Raw genomic sequence first — 25,926 nt, forward strand, 5'->3', positions numbered from 1 at the left:
GTTTCCAACTATGTATATGTGTGGGTTAGTTTATCGTTATCAAAATCGTTTACAAACGTTTTCCATAGAGTCCTAAGCTTTTTAATTTGTAAAAATAGCAGTGTTACGACTCTATACTTGTAGGAGAAAGAATTAACATGGCTATTATGGACATTCTACGCGATGAAGAAGGACAATCAACACAACAAATGCGGACCATCACTTATCACGTGTAGGACAGTCAACACAATGTGCCAAAGTTTATTTATGAGGTTTTCCTTACATAAATTTCCAGTTAATATAACATATTCTAGTGAGTCGTTATAACCAGACTAATCTGACGAAGTGCCTGTTATGGCGTTTCTCAGGCGCCCTCGGTTTGGATAAAGACATTTGTCACCCTAGACTGGCCTGTCTAGCTGTAGCGAACAATGAAGGTGCGGGGTGTCAACCCCGTATAGATCTATACACAAATTTTCGCTCTCACTCCAGGAGACTCTGGCTATAACTCCTTGCAGGACTTAGACGTACACTAATATTTTTATATTTAGGTACTTTTGAGATTTGTCTGACTAGAATATTAACAACCTTGTGAGCAATCGTAAGAGATCCATTATCTGTTAGATAAATAATGAAATTCATACTCATTGAATAGAAATATCGTTCTCGTTCCATATCGTTGATTGTGCTCGTTAACTAGGTGCTCGTGTTCGTTCCTTTTCGTTTATTGAAAAATGAGTCATTTTAGTCAAGAGAAAAAGTGTCAATTTATAATTTGTATAAATTTATAACTGCCGGTTATGACACACATTTTCTGTTTTATGACATATATAACATTACTTATGTTCTTGGAGGTTTTATGACAGCAGTTCGTGACATGCGAATATTTCTGTCATAAAGGCTCTATTTGTGTATTTTCTTGACGCAATCTTTTATATTGAATGTTTATAAAATACTCCCTGATAGTTTGCAAAATAGTCACAAAGTTTCTATTTTCGAAAATCACTAGAAATGATGTCCACTTAGTAAGGTTCCTTTTTGTAACTTTTATCTTTAGGCAAGAAAGCATAGATAAAGGGGTTAAGTTGGACACACTCAATAGTTGGGAGGCTCTTTTGCACAAGGTATCCTCTGTTCTTCATGAAATTGAGTAATCCTATGTTCGTGAGTATATTACTAAAATATTAATTTAATAATATTTCACACACATACAATCATACGTATATAAGCAATTATTCAAGTATTTAGGCAAGATTTGACTTGTACTCTCCCCCAAAAACATTAAAATATTGAAAATGTGGGGTATGAAGCTCACCTTGAGTTGGTTGAGGAGATGTTTGGAGTTATGGAGTGAAGATCTCAAGCTTAAACTCTTGCTGAGATGAGGAACATCCTTGGGAGAAAGTTATCATAAAGGTGATTTTTCACATATTATTATGAATAAAATAATATGGATTCATCTTGAAATATTATAAAATATTTGATGAGTGGAGGAATTTACCTTACAACTCCAGGGAGAAGTTTAGAATTTTGTTTTCAGTAAGTTCTTGTTCTTGCTTGGAGATGAGTTTTGAGAGGAAATGAGAAAAGTGAGAGAGAAAGTGGAGTCTAAACTCCCTCACTGTCGTTGCTTTGGAGTATAAGGAAAAGGAAAGGAATCTTTGATGCATGGGGATCTGGTGGTCCATGCATGGATATTTGGTGGGTAAAGCATGGGATACCGTGATTTGCATGGGAAATGAGGAATTTCATCAAATCACAAGGTCAATCCTTTTGTCCTTTTCTTGATTTAGGATAAGGTTTTCCTAAATCCTAACTTTTTGTTTTTATGAAGGATATGCTTAAAATAATTAATTTTAGCATAAAATAGGAGTCTAAGGGGTTTAGGATAGGAAAAATACGAGTTTGGTGTAATTTCCGGCGTCAAAATGCCTTAAAATGATAAAATAGTCCGAAAATAATGAAAATCCGGAGCCAAGAGGTGAATTCCGGAGCTCCTCCTAGAATTCCGGAGCTACAGTTCAAATTCCGGAGGGGAGAGTCAGTTCTGCGAGGGTCCGAAGTGGCCAGTATGAGTGTTCCGGAGGTGCTGTACAAGTTCCGAAGTCAATGCCCACTTCTGGAGTCGGGTGCGAGATCAGGTGAGTCCGGACCGAGGATGCGGATCCGGCTGGAGGTTCCGAAGCTGCTTCAAGCGAAATCTTCCGGAGCTGCGAACCTATCCGGATGAGAGGCTTCCGAGATGAGCTTCCTCTTGGCTTCCTTAGGAGACATTCCGGACTAAGAGGTTCCGGACCAGAAGGGTTCCGGATCAAGAGGGTTCCGGCCAAGAGGTTCAGGACCAAGAGGAGTCCGGACCAAGAGGGTTCCGGCCAAGAGGTTCAGGACCAAGAGGAGTCCGGACCAAGAGGGTTCCGGACCAAGAGGTTCCGGACCAAGAGGGTCCTTTTGGGGTTTCCTCTTCCGGTTTTGAGCTGTTTTCGACTAAGGAAGATATTTAGGGATATTTGAGAGAGATTTGAGATCCGTGGAGAGATTTGGGAGAGATTTCACATAGTTGGAGAGATTTGGGAGAGATTCACTATTCTTGGAGAGATTTAGCATACTTAGAGAGATTTGGGAGAGATTCACTATTCTTGGAGAGATTTAGGAGAGATTCACTATTCTTGGAGAGATTTCGCATTCTTGGAGAGATTTGGGAGAGATTCACTATTCTTGGAGAGATTTGGGAGAGATTCACTATTCTTGGAGAGATTTGGGAGAGATTCACTATTCTTGGAGAGATTTCGCATTCTTGGAGAGATTTGGGAGAGAATCACTATTCTTGGAGAGATTTGGGAGAGATTTTACATACTTGGAGAGAATTGGGAGAGGTTTCACATACTTGGAGAGAATTGGGAGAGGTTTCACATACTTGGAGAGAATTGGGAGAGGTTTCACATACTTGGAGAGTTTTCATTCTAACACTTCATGGCTCATTAAGAACTCAAATTGTACACTTAGAAGTGTTAGCACAAGTCTCACAATAGTACTTGCTTACTTGCGGACGGAATTTCCTAGCCAAAAAGGCTAGTTGTGACATCATCCCCCCGTTAGAGGGAATTTCACCCCGAAATTCTTTCGAAAGATAGAGTCATGAATATGGGAATAGATGAAGGTACTTTCGATTTATTTGGTTTTCGCACTCCCCAAGTGAATTCCGGTTCACGCCTAACGTTTTCTCGAAGCTTCACAATCGGGATGCAGTTTTGTTTTGTGTTCTTAACTTTCCCGTTCATTGTCTTGATAGGCTGATCAATGATTAGGAGGTTTTAGTTCACCTTAGTCTTGTCTAGTAGGACTGGGAGGGTTGTCCGATAGACACTTTCAAGGTTCGATTCATGGAATACAGGGTGTGCGTTACTAAACTCGGAGGGTAATTGGAGTTGGTAGGCTACCGGGCCGATCCGTGCGAGGAGCTCGAAGGGTCTGGTGCATCGGGATTTTAGTTTACCTTTTCCTTTTTGATTCGAGTTACTCTTCCTCGAGGGGAGTTCTTAAATAATAACCCGATCCCTACTTGGGATTTCAAGGTTTTTAAGACGTTATCTACATAGTTCCTTTGTCGGTGTTACGATGTTTGAGGTCGCGTTTGGGTTTTAACTATCCTTCTTGTGGTTTATCGAATAATCTCGGGTCTACTGAGTGTGCTATTGGGCGTTTGTCACCTTGTTGGCTGGGTATCTCCCATCTCAGTCTAACAGAGGATGATCTGCACCTCTGGCCACACAGGGCCTCGAGGGGTGCAACTCCTATGTTCGAGTGGTAGTTGTTGTCATATGAATACTCGATTAGAAGCAAGTGGGTATCCCAAACTTTGTCAATGTCCACTACACATGCTTCTCTTCGGGATGTGGGTTCGCGTTTACCTTGACCTCGACAGGTGGAATTTCTAGAGTTTCGGTGGTCTTACACTTATGAGTGTTGAGCCCATGTTAGGGCGTGTCAGACCCAACAAATAAAGGGGTACAATATACTCCAAAAGAATCCCACTATATTGCACTAAAAGGTAGTACAAGGCAAGCAGGGTCGATCCACAAAGACACAGGATAACTAGTCTATACCTCTTTGCGCAAGGTACTATGGTCACCAACAGTAAAGAGGGGGTTTTGAATGCAATAATTTAAACAAACAATTAAAAACACAAGTAATCAACTAAAAGAGTGAATTAAATTCAGAAATGGTAAGGACTCCAACCTCATGTATGACAATCCAGCAATGTGAATCAAAGATGACAAGACATTTGTTTCATTCTATCTAAGTTGGTACTTGAAAGTGTTAACAAGCTCTAACACTTTCCATTCACCACATTAATCAATCAAAACAAGCTCTTTGATTAATCCTAACCTTATTAACCTAATCTAAACAAGCTCCTAGAAGTAGATTAAAAGATTGCATTAAGCTTATTGTGAATGTTCCCAACAACACCCAATACTCCTCACAAGCTCGGGAGCGTAAGAATGTGTGAAAAGATTTACACTAAATTCATTCATAAGAAATCAATTTAATGCTTGTTACTTAGTTCAATTCACAAAACAATTACGGATTTTGCAAAATGAATAACTTGAATGACCTAACCCCAATTCAAGTGGCCAATAAGAATCATTATTAGAATCAAACATTCGATTGAAGTAAAATCAATTTCACTAGATAGAAATTAAACACAAACATCAGGTCATATGATTTGATTCACAACCAAAAAGTCAAAACATGAAATTGGAGAAGTTAGGGTTCTAGCCACACATGGCTAGAACAAGATCACAAGTCTAAAAGATGAAATTAAGTGTAATTACAACTTACGAAAACGAGAATTAATGTTTCCAAATGATTAACGGACAAACCCTTGCCAAAACCTTCGAATTCTCCTCTCCAATGGTGCTCTGATATGTTGTGTGTGTGTGTAAAAATGGCCCTTAACCCGTAATATGAAAGATAGGAAAAACTGCCAAAAGTTGGTTTCTGGGTCGAACACGGCCCGTGTTGGACATAGAGTAAAACTGACACGGCCCGTGTTCAGCATGGTCAACAGCACCCATTTTGGTCAACACGGCCCGTGTTGATTTTTCAGTGTAAATCCAACACGGCCCGTGTACCCCTCTGACTCCGAATCCAAACTTGATTTTTCCAACTTTTTCGTTCTTCGCCCGATCATCCCGAAATCTTCACCAATGCTTCCCGACACTTCCCAAAGCGTGTTCCAACCTCCGGTTTACCTGAAAAAGACATGAAAATGTGCAACCAAGGTTGTTCTAGAGACTAACATGAAATATGATGAAATGCAAGACAAATGAAGGACAATTATGCTAAATAGATGCATGAAATGGGACTAAAAGGTGTGCAAAAAGGTGCACAAATTGCACCTAACAAATCTCCCCAAGCTTAGACCTTTCTTGTCCTCAAGAAAGAACAAGAACCGGACAAACATGACGATTTCTAGATGGAAAATGAAATATAGAACAAACGGGGACAGGAAGATCCTAAAAGCTAAGAATGAATGCATGCAATGAAAACTATGAAAAAGAAACATATGTACAAAAGATACTTAAGAAACAAAATGAACCAAAGAAAAAAAAATTAAGAAGACAAGTAATTTATTTATTTTTTTATAAATATATATAAATATGATCAAACTTTACATCAATGGGGCTCCAATCATTAATACCTAGGCGACCATCCTGTACCTTCCACATATCACAGACTCCCAAAGTGAGGAAGACCACGAAACAGTGTAACCCAATAATCCAACCATAGTTTTATTTAAACTTTATACCTTAATTAGCTTTATGGGCGAAAATAACACGGTCCGGGATTTCATGTCCTTAAGACTAGATGGCCAAGAATCAGAATCGACGCATCATTATTCATTAAGAACCCGTCACGGCGAATCAGCTTTCGCTGAAACAGTGAGCCCACCCGAAGGGGCCCAGATCCTATGCTTTCACTTTTTCGAGAGCCACAAGTATCATAGCACACAGTTCTTCATTCGCCAGATTTGACTTTGAATTGGCTTTTGATTTGATTGAACTTTGATTTGTACTTCGTTTTGAATTTGGGTTGTTCAATCTTCATTTTTGGAATTTCTTGAGATTTCTTCGTTTTAGCATTTGAAATTCTGATTTGGGTACTAGATATGACAGTTGTACCCTTCCTTCTTTCTTGACTGTGTGGATCTGATACTTAAGCTCTCTGTCACCGCGAGGGTGACGCGTGTCAACAAATAGGTCTGTGTTCTGTGGGTCCAGAGTTGCCGATAAAGATTCTTTTTAAACATTCAGAAGCAAATCATCCTAAAGCTGTTATTACCGCCCAAAAAAAAACGTTTCAATATAATTTCTTTTTATTATCTAAGGCTAGGGTCTCGAATTACGGTGTTTGGGTCCCCTAGTTATGACAGCTGATTCTACACTTCCGGTAACTATCCGGTTGCTTCGGTATTTTTTCATTTTGATTTGAGCTCTCGATTTCCCACTTCATGGAGCACTTGTATGTAAAGAGTGTCTCATCTCGTATTAAATCTTTTTTTTTTTAATGAAATGCATGAAAATGAAAATGCATGGAGATGTTTTATTTTTTTGCTTTTTTTTTAAGAAACTAGGAAAAAATTGGAAACTAAGAACATAAACGAAAAATTCTTTTAGGATTTTTTTTTTTTGAAATTTATTGCATGGAGGTGATCCTAATGTACAACTCTACCCCTCCCCAAGCTTAAAAATAAGCATCGTCCCCGATGCGTGGAGAGGGCGGAACAACCTATCTAATCATTGGAAGGTGGTGGGGGATGGTAGTCGGGTTGGGTAAGAGTCTAAAACAGTCACAAGTGCACACATATTAAATTTTAAAGCAAAATATGAACGATTAAAGATATGGAAAGAATTTACCGAATCGTTCTTGGAGCCTTGCAGTTGGTGGTGAGAACCTCCTCTTCATCTTCCCCAAGCTATCCGTGAAATATTTTTGGAGCCCGAGATTCATTTTCTAGGTAGAAAAACATGTTGCAACACATTTGGAACATTAAAAACTAAAAACTTCAAAGAAACAGAAATGTTTATAAAGAAAAGGACAAAAATACCCCCGGGTTGCCTCCCGGTTAGCCGCCCTTGTTTTAAGTCGTTGGCTCGACGTGGTCCTCGAATATGATTCATTCTAAGTATGTGGGCCTTTCCAACTCATCAAACTTTTCGCCACCTCCTTCAATGGAACACTTATCTTGTACTTGACTTTCTTTTTGCTTGGGAACCATGTTGGACTTAGACCTTTGATGATAGCAATCATCCAACTGACCCCTTTCATGTACTTTTCCACTAAGGTAATCAACTCTTCTTTCTTTGATAGGGTGTTTGAGTTGATGACTGATTGTGTCTCTTCCTTCTCGGGCTATATATCCTTTGAAGGTTCCGACAGATTTATCGTTTTCGGTTCTAGTGTTTGGTCTACCAGTGAAAGGATTTTCTCATTGGTAGTGGGTGGCTCAGCCTCTCTTTCATCAACCTCTAACACATCCTCTACAACTTCCATGTCAGCCTTCTCAATTTCTACTTCTTCCTCATTAGCCTTCTCTACTTCTACTTCTTTATCCTTTTCCCCATCTTCAAATTGCAATCTTGGGTCATCAAAAAATTTCCCATCGTTCAAGGTGATGGCAGAAACAGTATGCCTTGGGTCCTCTTCGGTCTGCGATGGTAATTTTCCTTGAGTTTCCAATATACTCACAGATTGAGTAAGTTGTGCAATTTGTTGCTCTAAGCTTTCGAGGCTAGCTTTGGTTGTTTCTTGGAAGATCTGGGTAGTAGTGGCAATGCTTTTGACAATGTCTTCCAAGGACATGCTCGACGTTTCAGGTTGTTGGGGAGGTGGAGAATATAGTTGTTGGAACTGTGGAGTTATTTGGTATTGGTCATTTCCCCAAGCTTGGTATGGGTTTTGGCATTAGTTGTTTCCCCAAGCTTGGTTGTTTTCCCACCATTGATCATGTTGAGGTTGATCATAACTCCATTGGTTTGGCCAGTAGTAGCTTCCCCTTTCATGCACTTCCTCCCATTTCCCTTGTGAATATGGACACATGTTGGTGTGATGTCCATTTTGAGTGCAAAAATCACAAGGAATAGGTGTGGGATGCACATTTTGGTCATTTTCAATCATCATAACTATCTGGGCTAGCTCAGAAAGTTGGTCTTTAATGTAAGGAGTGTTCATCTCTAAGCCACACTTTTTGTTTTCTTTTTTGTTTTTTTGTTTTTGTTTTGTTTTTTTAGATAAAGATGTACCTGCTCACAAAAATCTTGACATAAACAATTAGTAACACCGTGTCCCCGACAACGGCGCCAATTTGTTAGGGCGTGTCAGACCCAACAAATAAAGGGGTACAATATTCTCCAAAAGAATCCCACTATATTGCACTAAAAGGTAGTACAAGGCAAGCAGGGTCGATCCACAAAGACACGGGATAATTAGTCTATACCTCTTTGCGCAAGGTACTATGGTGACCAACAGTAAAGAGGGGGTTTTGAATGCAATAATTAAAACAAACAATTAAAAACACAAGTAATCAACTAAAAGAGTGAATTAAATTCAGAAATGGTAAGGACTCCAACCTCATGTATGACAATCCAGCAATGTGAATCAAAGATGACAAGACATTTGTTTCATTCTATCTAAGTTGGTACTTGAAAGTGTTAACAAGCTCTAACACTTTCCATTCACCACATTAATCAATCAAAACAAGCTCTTTGATTAATCCTAACCTTATTAACCTAATCTAAACAAGCTCTTAGAAGTAGATTAAAAGATTGCATTAAGCTTATTGTGAATGTTCCCAACAACACCCAATACTCCTCACAAGCTCGGGAGCGTAAGAATGTGTGAAAAGATTTACACTAAATTCATTCATAAGAAATCAATTTAATGCTTGTTACTTAGTTCAATTCACAAAACAATTACGGATTTTGCAAAATGAATAACTTGAATGACCTAACCCCAATTCAAGTGGCCAATAAGAATCATTATTAGAATCAAACATTCGATTGAAGTAAAATCAATTTCACTAGATAGAAATTAAACACAAACATCAGGTCATATGATTTGATTCACAACCAAAAAGTCAAAACATGAAATTGGAGAAGTTAGGGTTCTAGCCACACATGGCTAGAACAAGATCACAAGTCTAAAAGATGAAATTAAGTGTAATTACAACTTACGAAAACGAGAATTAATGTTTCCAAATGATTAACGGACAAACCCTTGCCAAAACCTTCGAATTCTCCTCTCCAATGGTGCTCTGATATGTTGTGTGTGTGTGTAAAAATGGCCCTTAACCCGTAATATGAAAGATAGGAAAAACTGCCAAAAGTTGGTTTCTGGGTCGAACACGGCCCGTGTTGGACATAGAGTAAAACTGACACGGCCCGTGTTCAGCATGGTCAACAGCACCCATTTTGGTCAACACGGCCCGTGTTGATTTTTCAGTGTAAATCCAACACGGCCCGTGTATCCCTCTGACTCCGAATCCAAACTTGATTTTTCAACTTTTTCGTTCTTCGCCCGATCATCCCGAAATCTTCACCAATGCTTCCCGACACTTCCCAAAGCGTGTTCCAACCTCCGGTTTACCTGAAAAAGACATGAAAATGTGCAACTAAGGTTGTTCTAGAGACTAACATGAAATATGATGAAATGCAAGACAAATGAAGGACAATTATGCTAAATAGATGCATGAAATGGGACTAAAAGGTGTGCAAAAAGGTGCACAAATTGCACCTAACAGCCCATGAAAGGAGAAATGTCCAAAACTAGTTCCTTACGTTAATCGGAGACTATGAGTTATCGGGCCCTTTCTTGGCAAGGCCTTTTGAATGGTCTTCTAGGGATCGGGATCCTGGTGTTCTAGAAGTAGAGTTTTCTGGGCGTTAGGAGTTGGTACTATGGTCACCAAGGTTGCGTTTGCGTGATATAGTTGAACTCATGAGCCTTAGGTTATCTTGGGAGTTTTCTCCCTATGGTTTTTCCAACCTAATGGTAGGTCGGTCTCTGCCACTTCTTTGCTGGTGGTTGAGCAAACCTCCGATTTCGGGGTAGGGAGTATCGATCCTTGATGATGGGTTTGTTTGGCTTACTCGTAGTCAGTGGTGCTTATGGTGCTTTCGTATTTTCCCCCTTATGAGTTAGACAGGTGCTTCCTGTGTTTAGGGATTGGGTCTGATGTTTCCTTCACATAATATGCCGATCTTATGATCAGACATTATTCGTTCTTGTGACTATGCTAAGTGGTATCGGGTGTTTGGTTATCGGGGTGTTTCTATTTCTGCTTAGCACTTGGTTGAGATTTCCAAGAGGTTTTGGGAACCTTTGGAGGAAGGTTGGAAGCCTTTCGAATTCCCTTAATGTCTTTTGCTCCTTGATTTTTAAATCTTTATCGGGCCTAAGGAAGAGCGTGTGGCAATTCTTACACCACGACTTAGGTGTCTAGTTGCTAGGGATTTGCCGTTACCGACTGAAAGAGTTTCGTTACCCGGTGGAGTGGGAAGAAAGTCTATTGGCAGAGCTCGAGGTTTGTAAGGTGAGGATCACGTCTGTCCGTGCCAATTGATGGCATTGGACTTCTTGTTGTTACGTCGATTTGAGGAGCACTGGTTGCTAGGAATGACAGGGTGTTCTATGGTCATGTTCTTATCGTTGCTAGTTTTATTTCCATTGTTACCATTTGGGTCTATCTTATTTCTATTTATTAGGTGTTCCAATGTTCGTGTTCTTGTCGTTGCTAGTTTCGTTTTCGTTGTTACCATTGGACCTATCTCGTTTCTGCTTGTTAGGTGTTCTAGTGTTCGTGTTCTCATCGTTGCTAGTTTCGTTTTCGTTGTTACCATTGGGTCTATCTCGTTTCTGCTTGTTAGGAGTTCTAGTGTTGGCGTTCTTATCGTTTCTAGTTTCGTTTTCGTTGTTCCATTGGGTCTATCTCGTTTCAGCTTGTTAGGAGTTCTAGTGTTCGTGTTCTCATCGTTGCTAGTTTTGTTTTCATTGTTACCATTGGGTGTATCTTGTTTCTGCTTGTTAGGTGTTCTAGTGTTCGTGTTCTCATCGTTGCTAGTTTCATTTTCGTTGTTACCATTGGGTCTATCTCGTTTCTGCTTGTTAGGAGTTCTAGTGTTTGTGTTCTTATCGTTGCTAGTTTCGTTTTCATTGTTACCATTGGGTCTACATCGTTTCTGCTTGTTAGGTGTTCTAGCGACACGAGGGTGCTGTTATAAGGCAAGGGAATTCGTAATCCGAATTCTGCCAGGCCCTTCCGCTATAGATGGATGTGACCTAACCGTACATACTCATGATCTTTAGAGATGGTTGACTGGAGTTCTGTCCTAATCGCTATTCAGCCCAGGGACAGAAAGTAATATGGAATCGCATGTTCTTAGTTTGCGGAATCCTAACCATATGTGATACTAACGTTCATATGGGACCATCATGGTTCATTCGTAAGGATTCTCTAGCTTCTCCGTGATTCACGGATTCGGTCGAATGGGGAAATAGTTTTTGATTATGTCTTCCATTTGCAAGACCTTTTTGTGAAAAACCGTTACATGAAGTTTATCGTTCGAAACGTACCAAAAATCTTGGCAGGGTTTCTTGTCGTCTATTCATGTCTAGTTGTCAACTCCCTCGTCAGTCATCTCTGTTGGACAATTTCTCTTGAAATGTCCTGTTGCACCGCACCAGTGACAAACTGGACTTACTTCTGGGTTGAGGGTCAGAGTGACGCATGGGGCCGGGGCCCTACAGTAGCGGGAGGTGCGCCCCATCTTGTTGCACCTTTTGCAACGAAATGACTGGCAGACTTTCCATTGATGGTATTTGCACTTGTTGCAGGGTGGATTGTTCCCAAGGTATGATTGTCTTGGTGTGGGAGGAGTAGGGTTAATAGGGGTAGAGACTGGTCCCGTTTGTTGCCTTTTAGTAAGCCTCTATGTAACATCCTGAAATTCAGGTACAACAATTTAACCCTTCTCCTTTTTCCAAGTTGTCAAGTTAAGTCCCTTAAAGTAAAAATGTTAGGCTTGTGAGTACGCTGGGCGTACTGAGGAGTACGTTGCGCGTACTCACGCGCTTAATTTGGACGCGGACTCGCCCGGGTACGCTGGGCGTACCCAGGGTTACGCCGGGCGTAACCGGCCCAGATGAAAACCCTAATTTTGTGACTTGTGCACTATATAAGGAATGCAATGGCCTCATCCTCAGCCACCATTTCACAGAGAGAAACCCTAAGAGAGCATTTCCTTCGTCCTAAAGCTTGTATGTGAGTGTTTTGAGCTAGAAAGTGTCTTTGTGTGTTAGTAAAGAAGAAGAGGAGGTTCTTGTGGAGGCTAGAAGTTGGAGTGCAAGCTTGGATCTGAGTTCTACAGAGGGAGGAGCTTCACTTAGAGGTATAAAGCTCAAAGCTTTCCTTGTTATTTTTTATTTATGTTTCATGGACCAACTTTTAGGGTTTTTGGTCCCAAGGTGGAGACTTTATGAGAAAATAGTCTCCATTGGCCTAGATCTGCCATATTTCAGAGTATTATGAGTTGTATGTTCATAAAAATCCAATCTTGGACGTTGAGATTAAGTCATGCATGAGATTAGGGCTTAATCAGAAAAGAGGAAAGGTGTTTGGAGGGATTGGTGACCTTTACAGCCATGCAAAGGCTTAAAGGTTTCGACTTTATGGATTAAGAGGTATTAGAATGGCCAAATCTGAAATATGAGCTTATGTCTTAACCGTTTAAGACCAAAAATGAAGAAAGAAGAAAACTGGGATTTACGCTGGGCGTAATCCCAGTACGCGCCGCGTAGGGGGTCGCGTTCCCCAATTCTGGATCGCTGGAGTACGCCCCGCGTACGAGAGCTGGTACGCCCCGCGTACTGCTTGCTGTTGACTTTCGTTGACTTTTAGGGTTTTGGTCAACATGTGGACTTTTGAGTCAGGGAGGGGTAAAATGGTCTTTTACCCTTCTATGGGATTGTAGAAAGGGATTTAGTCTAGCCTTGAGAGCCGTTAATGATTTGAAATAATTACTTTATGTGATTAGGCGGGGCTAGGTCGTTATTTCGAGATTCAGGGATATCGAGCACGTGAGTTACTAGACATCATACGAGGTGAGTCTTCTCACTATACTGTACCTGGAAGGGTACCTATGTGTGACCGGAAGGTCTTGAATGCTATGAGATGTATGTGCTATATGCGAATATGTGATATGTATGTGCTATGTATGTTATGATATGGTATGGACCGGAAGGTCAAGATGATATGGACCGGAAGGTCAAGAGGGTACGGACCGGAAGGTCGATACGGGTAGGACGGAAGGTCTACCGGGATTTGGGACGGAAGTCCCCTGATACACATGGATCGGAAGATCCTATAGAGTTATGGCCTGGAAAGGCGTATGTGTGGTATGTGGTATTTTGGGGAACTCACTAAGCATTTATGCTTACAGATGTTGTGATATGTGTTTCAGGTACTAGCGAGGATCGCGGGAAGGCGCCGGCATGATCCGTACACACTGAGAGGATTTATGTATATGAGATCTTGGGACATGTTTTGTTATGTTACAGTGGACACATTATGTTTTTATGATTATCGTATGAATGAAAGTATGTGTTAAAAATGAAAAATTGTTTTGAAAATTCACGTCGTTACACTCTAAGTCGAACTACCTACTTTTTCGTTTTCGAACTTTCGTTTCTGGTTCTTAGGTTTAGGTCCTTGAGTGCATGGGTGGGTTGTACTTTGTTGGTTTCCTTGGTTATTGTTACGGTTGGAGTTACCAACACTGCTTTCAACTTTGCTTGTGTCGTTGGCATTGAGGTATGCCATGACGGCTGCCACAGCCGCTGTTACAGTGGCTTGGAAAGTGGCGGAGTCTATTCGTAGGGCCGGTGCATAGTCGGGGTACTGGTTGTCTTTACGAGAAGACATGACTCTGTTGCACACGAAAGGTAAGCTCGTATGTACTTGTAGCTAATTTCAAGTGGGTTTACTCCTATGATCTTAACGGACTGGTGCTAATTGTGTCGACCTACATCCCCATGATGCAGTTATGGTATTGAGTGGTAACATGTATTGTCTAACGTAGAGTCCGTCAAAATAGCACATAGCTAGCACTATAGCTAACGGATTCGGTTGTATGGATTCTTGGAGGATGTACGCCTCTTGGTTTACTACTACTGGCTGCGATTAAGGGCATTATGAACCTATGGCGAGTAGTGTGGTGATTCTCATTTGGCGCACAAAGTGCTTGGCCATTTCACTTGTATTAAGGGTGCCCTTTTTGTGTTCCTTATGCTGCTAAGGCTGTCCTAGCCTTGATTGTTATGAGTTGTGGTTTCCAAATGACCATTTCCTCTTTTAAAGAGTGCACATGGTCAACATAGTTTTTGATGGGTTTTCAGCATTATAACACTCCTTAGGTGTACATGCAGCCCTAGAAACCTTGGATCTATGTTTGACTAAGATACATGCAAATAATTATTTTTCCAAGGTTCTTATCCTAACTAGCATGACATGGGGTACTTGAATAAAATAAAACTAGTAGAATTACTTACCTTGTAGTAGTAGTTGATTGCTTGGAGTTTGAGAGCCTAGCACCAATAATGTGGATGCCTCAAATGGAAGTCACAAATCACCACAAACTTAGAAACTTGAGAGAATAGTCACAAACTTCTTGAAATCGGCCCTCTTAGTTTACACACATCAGCTAGTGCAATTTCAAGAACCAAAGCCTCCTTTATATAGTGTGGTGGATTAGGGTTACATCCATGTAAACCCTAATACCCATGTCTTTTCATTTCCATGAGATCCATGGGTTAAAGCTCCATGGAGTATCCATGGACTTTCCATGCAAGCCTATCCCATTCCAAATAAGCATTAGCCCACACTATATAAATACAAGAGCCCATATTTAATTAGTCATACTTTTGATCTCTAAATTAATTATAGATCAACACTAATTAAATAATATGATTTTATATTAATATATTAGAACTTATAATATATTAATAAATCATAACTTATACTATTCTCAAAAGATTATCCGTAAATTGTTCGGGTGAAGTGCAACCCAAATGGACCATGCTGGGTCGGGTCAAGTACATACCAAATATAGTTATGGACTTTGACACTATCTCCAACAGTCTCCCACTTGGATAAGTCTAATAACTATAGTTGCAAGTATGACTTCAGGAACCGATCAGCAATCGTAGCTCTTAAAACTCTGTTGAACTATGAAGCGCCATTTTAGATAAGTGATCATATAATCCTATGTTCTAGATATCAGTCGGACAAATACATGGAACATGGTCTTGCTTATTGTCCAGCATTTGTTTCCCGATTTCTGATTTGTTTGACATAGAACTTAACTGAACACATCAATTTAGTTCTGACCGGGCCCGGTACATAGGTCAAAACAAAATCATCGAGGGGCCCAGATATCGCTTCTAATCCTAGAAGGAACAGATAAACTTCGACTCATATGTTTTCTCTACTACTTGTTGAACTACACACAAAGGCACGGTTTATAACATCGAGTTACCAATGCGTTTTCGTGCAATCAATGCATAACCAACTCATAGGCAACAAATCATATCTCTAGGTTTGAAGACTTATATGATATTACCGTCTCACGATCACTCGAGATAAATTCCATGAAGTGATACAAGTGAGCGTGGGTTGAATCCAATACTCAGAACTTATGAGCACTCATGAGTGATGTAGCCCCGCTTTGTCTAACATCTTAGACCTCTACAAGCCAACCCATGACAGTCTTGATTCATATCTACTTCCAACATATGACCGACTGTGGAGAGTTTGAATAATATGATATAAACCATAACATAATTATTCTAGAAGTCAAAACATGCAAAAAGAAATAATAGTAAACGATTGACAAGAGATAGCAACACTTTACTCATAAATAACAGCTTTTATTTATCATCAAATGTCAATTACATTTTACAAATTTCAAGATTATCTAACTACTAAAACTAATATCATCCTTCAGCCCTATGCTCCGAGCATGCTGGAGATGCTTAGCCCGAGTCAGTCCCTTCGTGAGGGGATCTGCTGGGTTCTCATCCGATGATACCCTCTTTGCCACGAGGATTCCTTCTTCTATTCGATGTCTGATGAAGTGATATTTTCTGTCAATGTGTCTGGATCTCCCATGATCTCTTGGTTCCTTGGCTAAGGAAACCGCACTATTGCTGTCACAGAAAATCTCCATTGGCTCCTTTATAGCTGGTACAACTCCAAGGTCTCCGATGAAGTTCTTTAGCCATATAGCCTCCTTTGCTGCCTCGCTTGCTGCTATATACTCTGATTCACAAGTGGAATCAGCCACTGTCTCCTGCTTGGAACTTTTCCAAGTAATTGCCCCTCCGTTTAGAGTAAAGACCCAGCCCGACTGAGAGCGGAAATTATCCCTGTCAGTCTGAAAGCTAGCATCACTGTACCCTACAACTCTCAAGTCCTCACTGCCACCGAGGGTAAGGACCCAGTCCTTAGTCCTCCGTAGGTACTTGAGGATATTCTTTACCGTGGTCCAGTGTGCCTTGCCAGGGTTCCCCTGATACCTGCTAACCATGCTTAAAGCAAAGGCTACATCAGGTCGAGTACACGTCATAGCATACATGATCGATCCTACAGCTGAAGCATAAGGTATTCGACTCATTTCTGCTATCTCAGCCTCAGTACTAGGGCTTTGTGTCTTACTCAATCTGGCGTTACTCTGGATGGGTAACTCTCCTTTCTTGGAGTTATGCATGTTGAACCTTTTCAACACTTTGTCCACATAGGTGCTTTGACTAAGTCCAATTAGTCTTTTACTCCTGTTTCTTAAAATCCTTATCCGTAGGATATAGGCAGCTTCTCCAAGGTCCTTCATAGCGAAACACTTCCCAAGCCAGGACTTTACTTCCTGCAGGGTTGGGATGTCATTTTCAATGAGTAGTATGTCATCCACATACAGTACCAAAAAGCTGACTATACTCCCACTAGCCTTGATATAGACACAAGATTCATCTTTACGCCTTGAAAAGCCAAATTCTTTGACTTTCTCATCAAAGCAAAGATTCCATCTGCGAGGTGCCTGTTTTAATCCATAAATGGATTTCTCGAGCTTACACACTCTACTGGGGTACTTTGTACTGACAAAACCCTCTGGCTGAACCATGTAAACATCTTCAGCCAACTTTCCATTAAGGAAAGCGGTTTTGACATCCATTTGCCATATTTCATAATCATGAAATGCAGCAATGGCTAACAGAACCCTAATAGACTTAATCTTGGCCACTGGTGAAAAGGTCTCATCATAATCAACTCCCGGAGTTTGAGAATAACCCTTTGCAACCAGTCGTGCCTTATAAGTGTGTACATTACCATCCATGTCGGTCTTCTTCTTGAAGATCCATTTGCACCCAACTATCTTACGATCAGGTACATTGTCAACCAAGTTCCAAACTTGATTGTCATACATGGACTGTATCTCGCTATCCATGGCCTCTTTCCATTTAGCAGCCTCAGGGCCTGCCATGGCTTCCGTGTAGCTGTTAGGCTCATCCAGATTTACCAGTGTGTTATCACTGATAAGTGTCTCACTTTCTGCAGTAATATGAAAACCATAATAATGCTCAGGTGCATTCCTAACTCTGGTGGAACGCCTCAGAGGTATAGATTCTTCAGTCCGCTCAACAGGAGTTTCCTCCTCAGGTTGAGGGCTAGGGTTTGAGGTTCCTTCACCACTTGACTCTTGAATTTCCTCAAGGTTAATTTGCCTCCCACTATCTCCTTGGCTCATGAATTCTCTCTCTCGAAAGAGTCCTCTTCTTGCTACAAAGACCACATTATCACTGGGTCTGTAGAAGATGTAACCAAAGGATTTCTGTGGGTAGCCGATGAAAATACATCTTTCGCTTCGGGGTTCGAGCTTATCGTGAGTCTCGCGTCTCACGAAAGCCTCGCAACCCCAAATCTTGATGTGGTCTAGATTGGGAACTTTTCCAGTCCACACCTCGTGAGGTGTTTTGGCAACCTTCTTTGTAGGGACTAGATTAAGGATATGGGCGGCAGTCTCTAAGGCATACCCCCAAAATGAGATTGGTAGCGAAGCTCGACTCATCATGGAACAAACCATGTCCAACAAGGTCCGATTGCGCCTCTCAGCTACACCATTCAACTGTGGTGTCCTAGGAGGTGTCAATTGTGAGACAATCCCACATTCCTTAAGATAGTCAAGGAACTCAGTACTAAGATACTCACCACCACGATCGGATCGAAGCATCTTAATGTTCCTGCCCAACTGATTCTCCACTTCTTGCTTAAACTCTTTAAATTTCTCAAAGGTTTCTGACTTATGCTTGATTAGGTAGACATATCCATATCTACTAAAATCATCAGTAAAAGTCACATAGAACGGATTACCATCTCTTGTGGCGGTTCTGAAGGGTCCACACACATCCGTGTGTATGAGGTCCAACAAACCTTCACCCCTTGCACAAGTGCCAGTAAAAGGTGACTTTGTCATTTTACCAAGCAAACAAGATTCACAACTATCATCTGACTTTAGGTCAAATGACTCCAAGACTCCATCCTTTTGGCGTTGGCCTATGCGTTTCTTGCTTACATGTCCAAGACGACAATGCCATAAGGATTCTTTATCTAAGCTAGTGGAAGAGTTAATACACAATAAATTATTTCCTAGATTATCTACAACAGATACAGTTTCATACACGCCATCACAAGGTAATGCTTTAAAATAAAGAACATTATTAAAGAAAGCATCAATACTACCATTGTTATTATCAAAATAAAAGGTAAAACCTTGTTTATACAATGCATGAAAGGAAATAACATTTCTTGCCATTTCTGGCGAATAATAACATTTATTCAAATCTAATGTAAACCCACTATTTAGCACTAAGGAATAAACTCCTATCTTGGTGACAAGTGAAGCTTTCCTGTTTCCCATGATCAAGTTTATCTTTCCCTGCTCCACATTCTCACTTCTTTTTAGTCCCTGCAAATCACAACATATGTGAATATCACAACTTGTATCAAGGACCCAAGACTTAGAATGAGGTGAGTTATTAGACAATATAGTGTATATACCTGCATGGTTGGGTTTTACTTTCCCATCCTTCAAATCTTGCTGGTACTTTGGGCAGTTTCGCTTCCAGTGCGACTTTTCATGGCAATATAAGCATTCAGCCTCATTAGGGTTAGCAGAAGGAGTGACAAAACCTTTCTTGGTTTTGCTTGAAGAGGAGCCTTCAAGGGTCTTACCCTTGGTACCCTTAGAAGGGTTCTTTCTCTTCTTCCCTTTGCCATGCCCGATTGCCAAGACATTGGTCGCAGTTGGAGTAGGAGTAGGAGTAGTAACAACCGACTTACCCTTTAGACCACTTTCGGCGGTCTTCAAGAGTCCTTGAAGTTTGCTGAGGGTGACTTCTTCCTTGTTCATGTGATATGTCATGCGGAATTGATCATAACACGATGGCAAGGAATGCAAAATGATGTCTATTGCTAACTCCTCAGGGAAGTTCACATTCAGCTTCAGTAAACGGTCCACATACCTTTGCATTTTTTGCATGTGGCCCGTGATGGGTTCACCATCCTTCATTCGGGTTGTTATCATGGAGGAGATTATTTCATATCGCTCTTGACGAGCACTTTGATGGTAGCGGTCCATCAAGTCCTGGTGCATCTCAAAAGGATAATAGTCCTCATAGGACTTTTGGAGCTCGGCTGTCATGGTGGCCATCATGATGCATGCCACTTTTGTAGCATCTCTTTCATGTACCTCATATTCAGCAAGCTCTTCAGGAGTAGCAGTTGGCTCGGGTACCTTCAGCTCCTTGTCGAGAACATATTCTTTGTTCTCATACCGAGTGACCATCCTGATGTTTCTGATCCAATCTGTAAAGTTGGACCCATCAAAGATGACTCTCCCACAAAGATTCATGAGAGAGAAGGAGCTAGTAGGGTTTGAGCCAGAAGCATTGTTATTGGAAGACATCTGAAAAGAAGAGGGAATAGATTAGATTAGATATAGAGATAATCCTTAACAAAACACCCAAATGTAATATTAAGGCTAGGACCCAACACAATATTTTATAACTTAGAAGAGGGATGCCGTAATCTAAGCTATAAGATATTTGAAGGTAGGTGAATGACGATTCACCAATTTCCACCATGAAAAACGAAATATTTAATTAGGTTTTAATTGGTTTAGAAACGCCTAGATTCATTGAGATTCATTGAACTTTCTTCAATGGCATGTTTCAATCTCGAGTGTGCCCTTCAAGTTTTGTGACTGGGATGCCGAGGATCACAAAACAACGTGTGAAGTAACCATGCAAATTACTTGGTACCCTTAATGTATTACCCCTCAATCGATGTGCCGGTTAACCACACACGCTCCATCGATACTATGATAAACATTAAGTCACCATTTACCTACCTTGTTAAGTTCAAGTTAGTGTGCCGGTTAACCACACACGCTCCACTAACGACTTAAACAAAGTGTAAAGTGTACTTTCATGGATTAGCACCTTATTCACATTTTCCTAAAATAACTAAGATTGGGAATTCAATAAAGTTTAGTTACTTTAGTATTATCATTATACTTTTAATGAGAATTTATAAGTCCTTGTCCTACCCATTCGGCTAACGACCCTCCACCGATCAAGGAAGCGGTGGGTGAGAGTGGACACCCATTAAGTTGCCATTTTATAGGCAACAACCTTATACCCCCCTTATAGACCGGCTTCGTGAATGAGGCTTACTAGCGGTAAGACGACTTGATCTTATACATATATAAATATTATTAAACTTATAATATTATAAAGTATAAGAGTTGAATTTTAACTTTTAAAATTCTAGGGGTTGGAACTAAAGTTTTTAATATGACTTTACATGTTCCAAAACTTGAGGGCAAGTTTTGTAAACTTTCAAAACTTTTCATTTCTCATAACTTATGAGTTAATGGTTATTAAAAATGAAGACTCTTCATTTTTTTTGTAACCTATGTGTTCTTTTAATGGTTATTTATAAATGTGACTTTTGGTTATCCATAACTTAAGAACTAGTTATGGACTCCATTAAAACACATAAAGATCAAGAATTAATCTAATCAATTATTAGCACATAATTTCTATGATCTTCTAAACTCATATGTTTAAGAATGTTCATATCAAAAATTTCAAGAATCGTAAGTACATATACAAAAAAAAACTTGAAATTTTGATACGAGCTTTTGAACAAAACTTCGATTTTCAAGTTTTTTTTTTTTTTTTTTTTTTTGCATCAAGTATCAAATAAACAAACCAGGCTCTGATACCACTTATGGGTTTTCAGCATTCTAACACTCCTATGGTATACATGCAACCCTAGAAACCTTGGATCTATGTTTGACTAAGATACATGCAAATAATTATTTTTCCAAGGTTCTTATCCTAACTAGTATGGCATGGGGTACTCGAATCAAATAAAACTAGTAGAATTACTTACCTTGTAGTAGTAGTTGATTGCTTGGAGTTTGAGAGCCTAGCACCAATAATGTGGATGCCTCAAATGGAAGTCACAAATCACCACAAACTTGGAAACTTGAGAGAATAGTCACAGACTTCTTGAAATCGGCCCTCTTAGTTTACACACTTCAACTAGTGCAATTTCAAGAACCAAAGCCTCCTTTATATAGTGTGGTGGATTAGGGTTACATCCATGTAAACCCTAATACCCATGTCTTTTCATTTCCATGAGATCCATGGGTTAAAGCTCCATGGAGTATCCATGGACTTTCCATGCAAGCCTATCCCATTCCAAATAAGCATTAGCCCACACTATATAAATACAAGAGCCCATATTTAATTAGTCATACTTTTGATCTCTAAATTAATTCTAAATTAATTATAGATCAACACTAATTAAATAATATGATTTTATATTAATATATTAGAACTTATAATATATTAATAAATCATAACTTATACTATTCTCAAAAGATTATCCGAAAATTGTTCGGGTGAAGTGCAACCCAAATGGACCATGCCGGGTCGGGTCAAGTACATACCAAATATAGTTATGGACTTAGACACTATCTCCAACAGTTTTCTGGTCCTACTTGTGGGTTTCGCAAGGCATCTGGAATGGTGTTCTGGTTACTTGTTGGGGGATCGGATTTACATTCCCATATATCGGGCTTTGTTTATGGTCTCCATTACTCCATGACAGGGGGTTGGAAACCGGGAGTCACTTTGGGTTACTTGTGGTTTAAACGGATGTCTGATTCGTGAGGGCGTTGCCTATCGGAGTTCGGTGCACGTCGATTGTGGATCGGGTTGTCTTTTGTGGAGATACGCCCTAAATGGGATAGGAGCCAATTTCTCAACTTGTGTTTGCGTGGGTGTCGTTTTGTTTCTAGGTATGTCTATTCCAGGAGTACCTATATCAGGTGTTTATGTATCTGCGAAAAGAAAGGTGAAAGGGTCTCTGATCTACTATCAATTGGGCAAAGCTTATCAAGGGTTTCCTTGGCGCTTTTATCCTTGCTGGGTTCTTAATCGGAATTCTCCCTTTCACGATTTATCCCTTGGTGTTCCTTAGGATCCACTTCTGGATTTTTCCTCATGGACTTCTTCTGGTCTCTCCTTGCCCCATCTGTAATTTACCCAGACAGGGTAGTAGAAGTCTTGGCGAGGAATTTCAATTACTTGTTTGCACGAGAATCGAGGTACGAGATATACGGGGAAAGTTTAGGTGTGGGAGCGGTTCATAGTGTCGTAAAATACTCCTATAGTATTTTAAACTTGATGTTCGATTCTAGTATTCTCTTGTACTCATAGTTGGTAGGTTTTAGGTTTGTTGCAACACCACCATCACTCCCAAGCACATGTTGGTCATATCTCAAATAAATATAGTTGATCAGGCTATATTGATCCCAGATATGATTACATAACTGCCCAGGTTTGACTGTAGTGTTCAACCTTTAGTTACTTTCGGTTTCTTCTCGTTATGATACTATGTTAGTAGATATGTATACTTTCATAAAATACTTATCTTTTTAAAGTATACTTTCAGGCAGAGTGTGTTTTAGTCCCATTGTATTTATAGTTGTATATCTTGTATGGCTAGATATACCAGTTCACTATAAACAATGCTCTGATACCAATCTGTCACACCCCCGGACCAGACGGCGGAAACGTCCTGAGGCGGGTGACTTCATTGTGCAGTATCATAACAATTGAATATAAATGAGACAAAGCAATCCAAACATCATACATTGAGATAACAAACTTACATTGTTTACATATTGTATTTGTTCTTCGAGTTACACAAAATATACATAAGTAGAAAAGAATCCAAACTACAGCTAAATGGTCTTGCATCAGCATCCCTTGTTACCTGCTCACTAGATCCCTGAGAATACAAGTCGTTTTGAAACGCGTCAACTAAAAAGTTGGTGAGTTCATAAGCAGTTTTGTGTATAAAATCGTTTACACTTGTTTAGAATCGTTCTTGTTGTACTTTTAGAAAATCTGATATTTTCTATGAAATCGTTTGAAGTCTTGCCTTGAAAATCATGAGTATGTGTATGCATGACATTACTTTTGTTCATCCTTATAAGGAGTGATTCTGAAAAGTAGTGTGATTTGTAAAAGCGAACTGTGTCCGAGAATAGTTCTTTTGGATAGTAACAATCAACCGTTTCAAGAAAAATCCCTTATTTTCAAAAAGGAAATATGGTTGAAAATCTTGTTCCTCTTATCGAGTAAAATTGAGTGTGTGCTTTCTAGTTTATCGTTATCGAAATTGTAGAAAAATCGTTTTCCCCAGAAAATCCTATATTTTCTGCTATAAAATAATCGTAAGTTCTAGTTTCCAACTATGTATATGTGTGGTTAGTTTATCGTTATCAAAATCGTTTACAAACGTTTTCCATAGAGTCCTACGCTTTTTAATTTGTAAAAATAGCAGTGTTACGACTCTATACTTGTAGGAGAAAGAATTAACATGGCTATTATGGACATTCTACGCGATGAAGAAGGACAGTCAACACAAGAAATGCGGACCATCACTTATCACGTGTAGGACAGTCAACACAATGTGCCAAAGTTTATTTATGAGGTTTTCCTTACATAAATTTCCAGTTAATATAACATATTCTAGTGAGTCGTTATAACCGGACTAATCTGACGAAGTGCCTGTTATGGCGTTTCTCAGGCGCCCTCGGTTTGGATAAAGACATTTGTCACCCTAGACTGGCATGTCTAGCTGTAGCGAACAACGAAGGTGCGGGGTGTCAACCCCGTATAGATCTATACACAAATTTCCGCTCTCCCTCCAGGAGACTCTAGCTATAACTCCTTGCAGGACTTAGACGTACACTAATATTTTTATATTTAGGTACTTTTGAGATTTGTTTGACTAGAATATTAACAACCTTGTGAGCAATCGTAAGAGATACATTATCTGTTAGATAAATAATGAAATTCATACTCATTGAATAGAAATATCGTTCTCGTTCCATATCGTTGATTGTGCTCGTTAACTAGGTGCTCGTGTTCGTTCCTTTTCGTTTATTGAAAAATGAGTCATTTTAGTCAAGAGAAAAAGTGTCAATTTATAATTTGTATAAATTTATAACTGCCGGTTATGACACACATTTTCTGTTTTATGACATATATAACATTACTTATGTTCTTGGAGGTTTTATGACAGCAGTTCGTGACATGCGAATATTTCTGTCATAAAGGCTCTATTTGTGTATTTTCTTGACGCAATCTTTTATATTGAATGTTTATAAAATACTCCCTGATAGTTTGCAAAATAGTCACAAAGTTTCTATTTTCGAAAATCACTAGAAATGGTGTCCACTTAGTAAGGTTCCTTTTTGTAACTTTTATCTTTAGGCAAGAAAGCATAGATAAAGGGGTTAAGTTAGACACACTCAATAGTTGGGAGGCTCTTTTGCACAAGGTATCCTCTGTTCTTTATGAAATTGAGTAATCCTATGTTCGTGAGTATATTACTAAAATATTAATTTAATAATATTTCACACACATACAATCATACGTATATAAGCAATTATTCAAGTATTTAGGCAAGATTTGACTTGTACTCTCCCCCAAAAACATTAAAATATTGAAAAGGTGGGGTTTGAAGCTCACCTTGAGTTGGTTGAGGAGCTGTTTGGAGTTATGGAGTGAAAATCTCAAGCTTAAACTCTTGCTGAGATGAGGAACTTCCTTGGGAGAAAGTTATCCTAAAGGTGATTTTTCACATATTATTATAAATAAAATAATATGGATTCATCTTGAAATATTATAAAATATTAGATGAGTGGAGGAATTTACCTTACAACTCCAGGGAGAAGTTTAGAATTTTGTTTTCAGCAAGTTCTTGTTCTTGCTTGGAGATGAGTTTTGAGAGGAAATGAGAAAAGTGAGAGAGAAAGTGGAGTCTAAACTCTCTCACTGTCGTTGCTTTGGAGTATAAGGAAAAGGAAAGGAATCTTTGATGCATGGGGATCTGGTGGTCCATGCATGGATATTTGGTGGGTAAAGCATGGGATACCATGATTTGCATGGGAAATGAGGAATTTCATTAAATCACAAGGTCAATCCTTTTGTCCTTTTCTTGATTTAGGATAAGGTTTTCCTAAATCTTAACTTTTTGTTTTTATGAAGGATATGCTTAAAATAATTAATTTTAGCATAAAATAGGAGTCTAAGGGGTTTAGGATAGGAAAAATACGAGTTTGGTGTAATTTCCGGCGTCAAAATGCCTTAAAATGATAAAATAGTCCGAAAATAATGAAAATCCGGAGCTAAGAGGTGAATTCCGGAGCTCCTCCTAGAATTCCGGATCTACAGTTCAAATTCCGGAGGGGAGAG

The sequence above is a fragment of the Lactuca virosa genome, chromosome 7, assembly GCF_052849685.1.
Source record: "Lactuca virosa cultivar CGN04683 chromosome 7, Lactuca_virosa_CGN04683_v6, whole genome shotgun sequence".
Taxonomy (NCBI): Eukaryota; Viridiplantae; Streptophyta; class Magnoliopsida; order Asterales; family Asteraceae; genus Lactuca; species Lactuca virosa.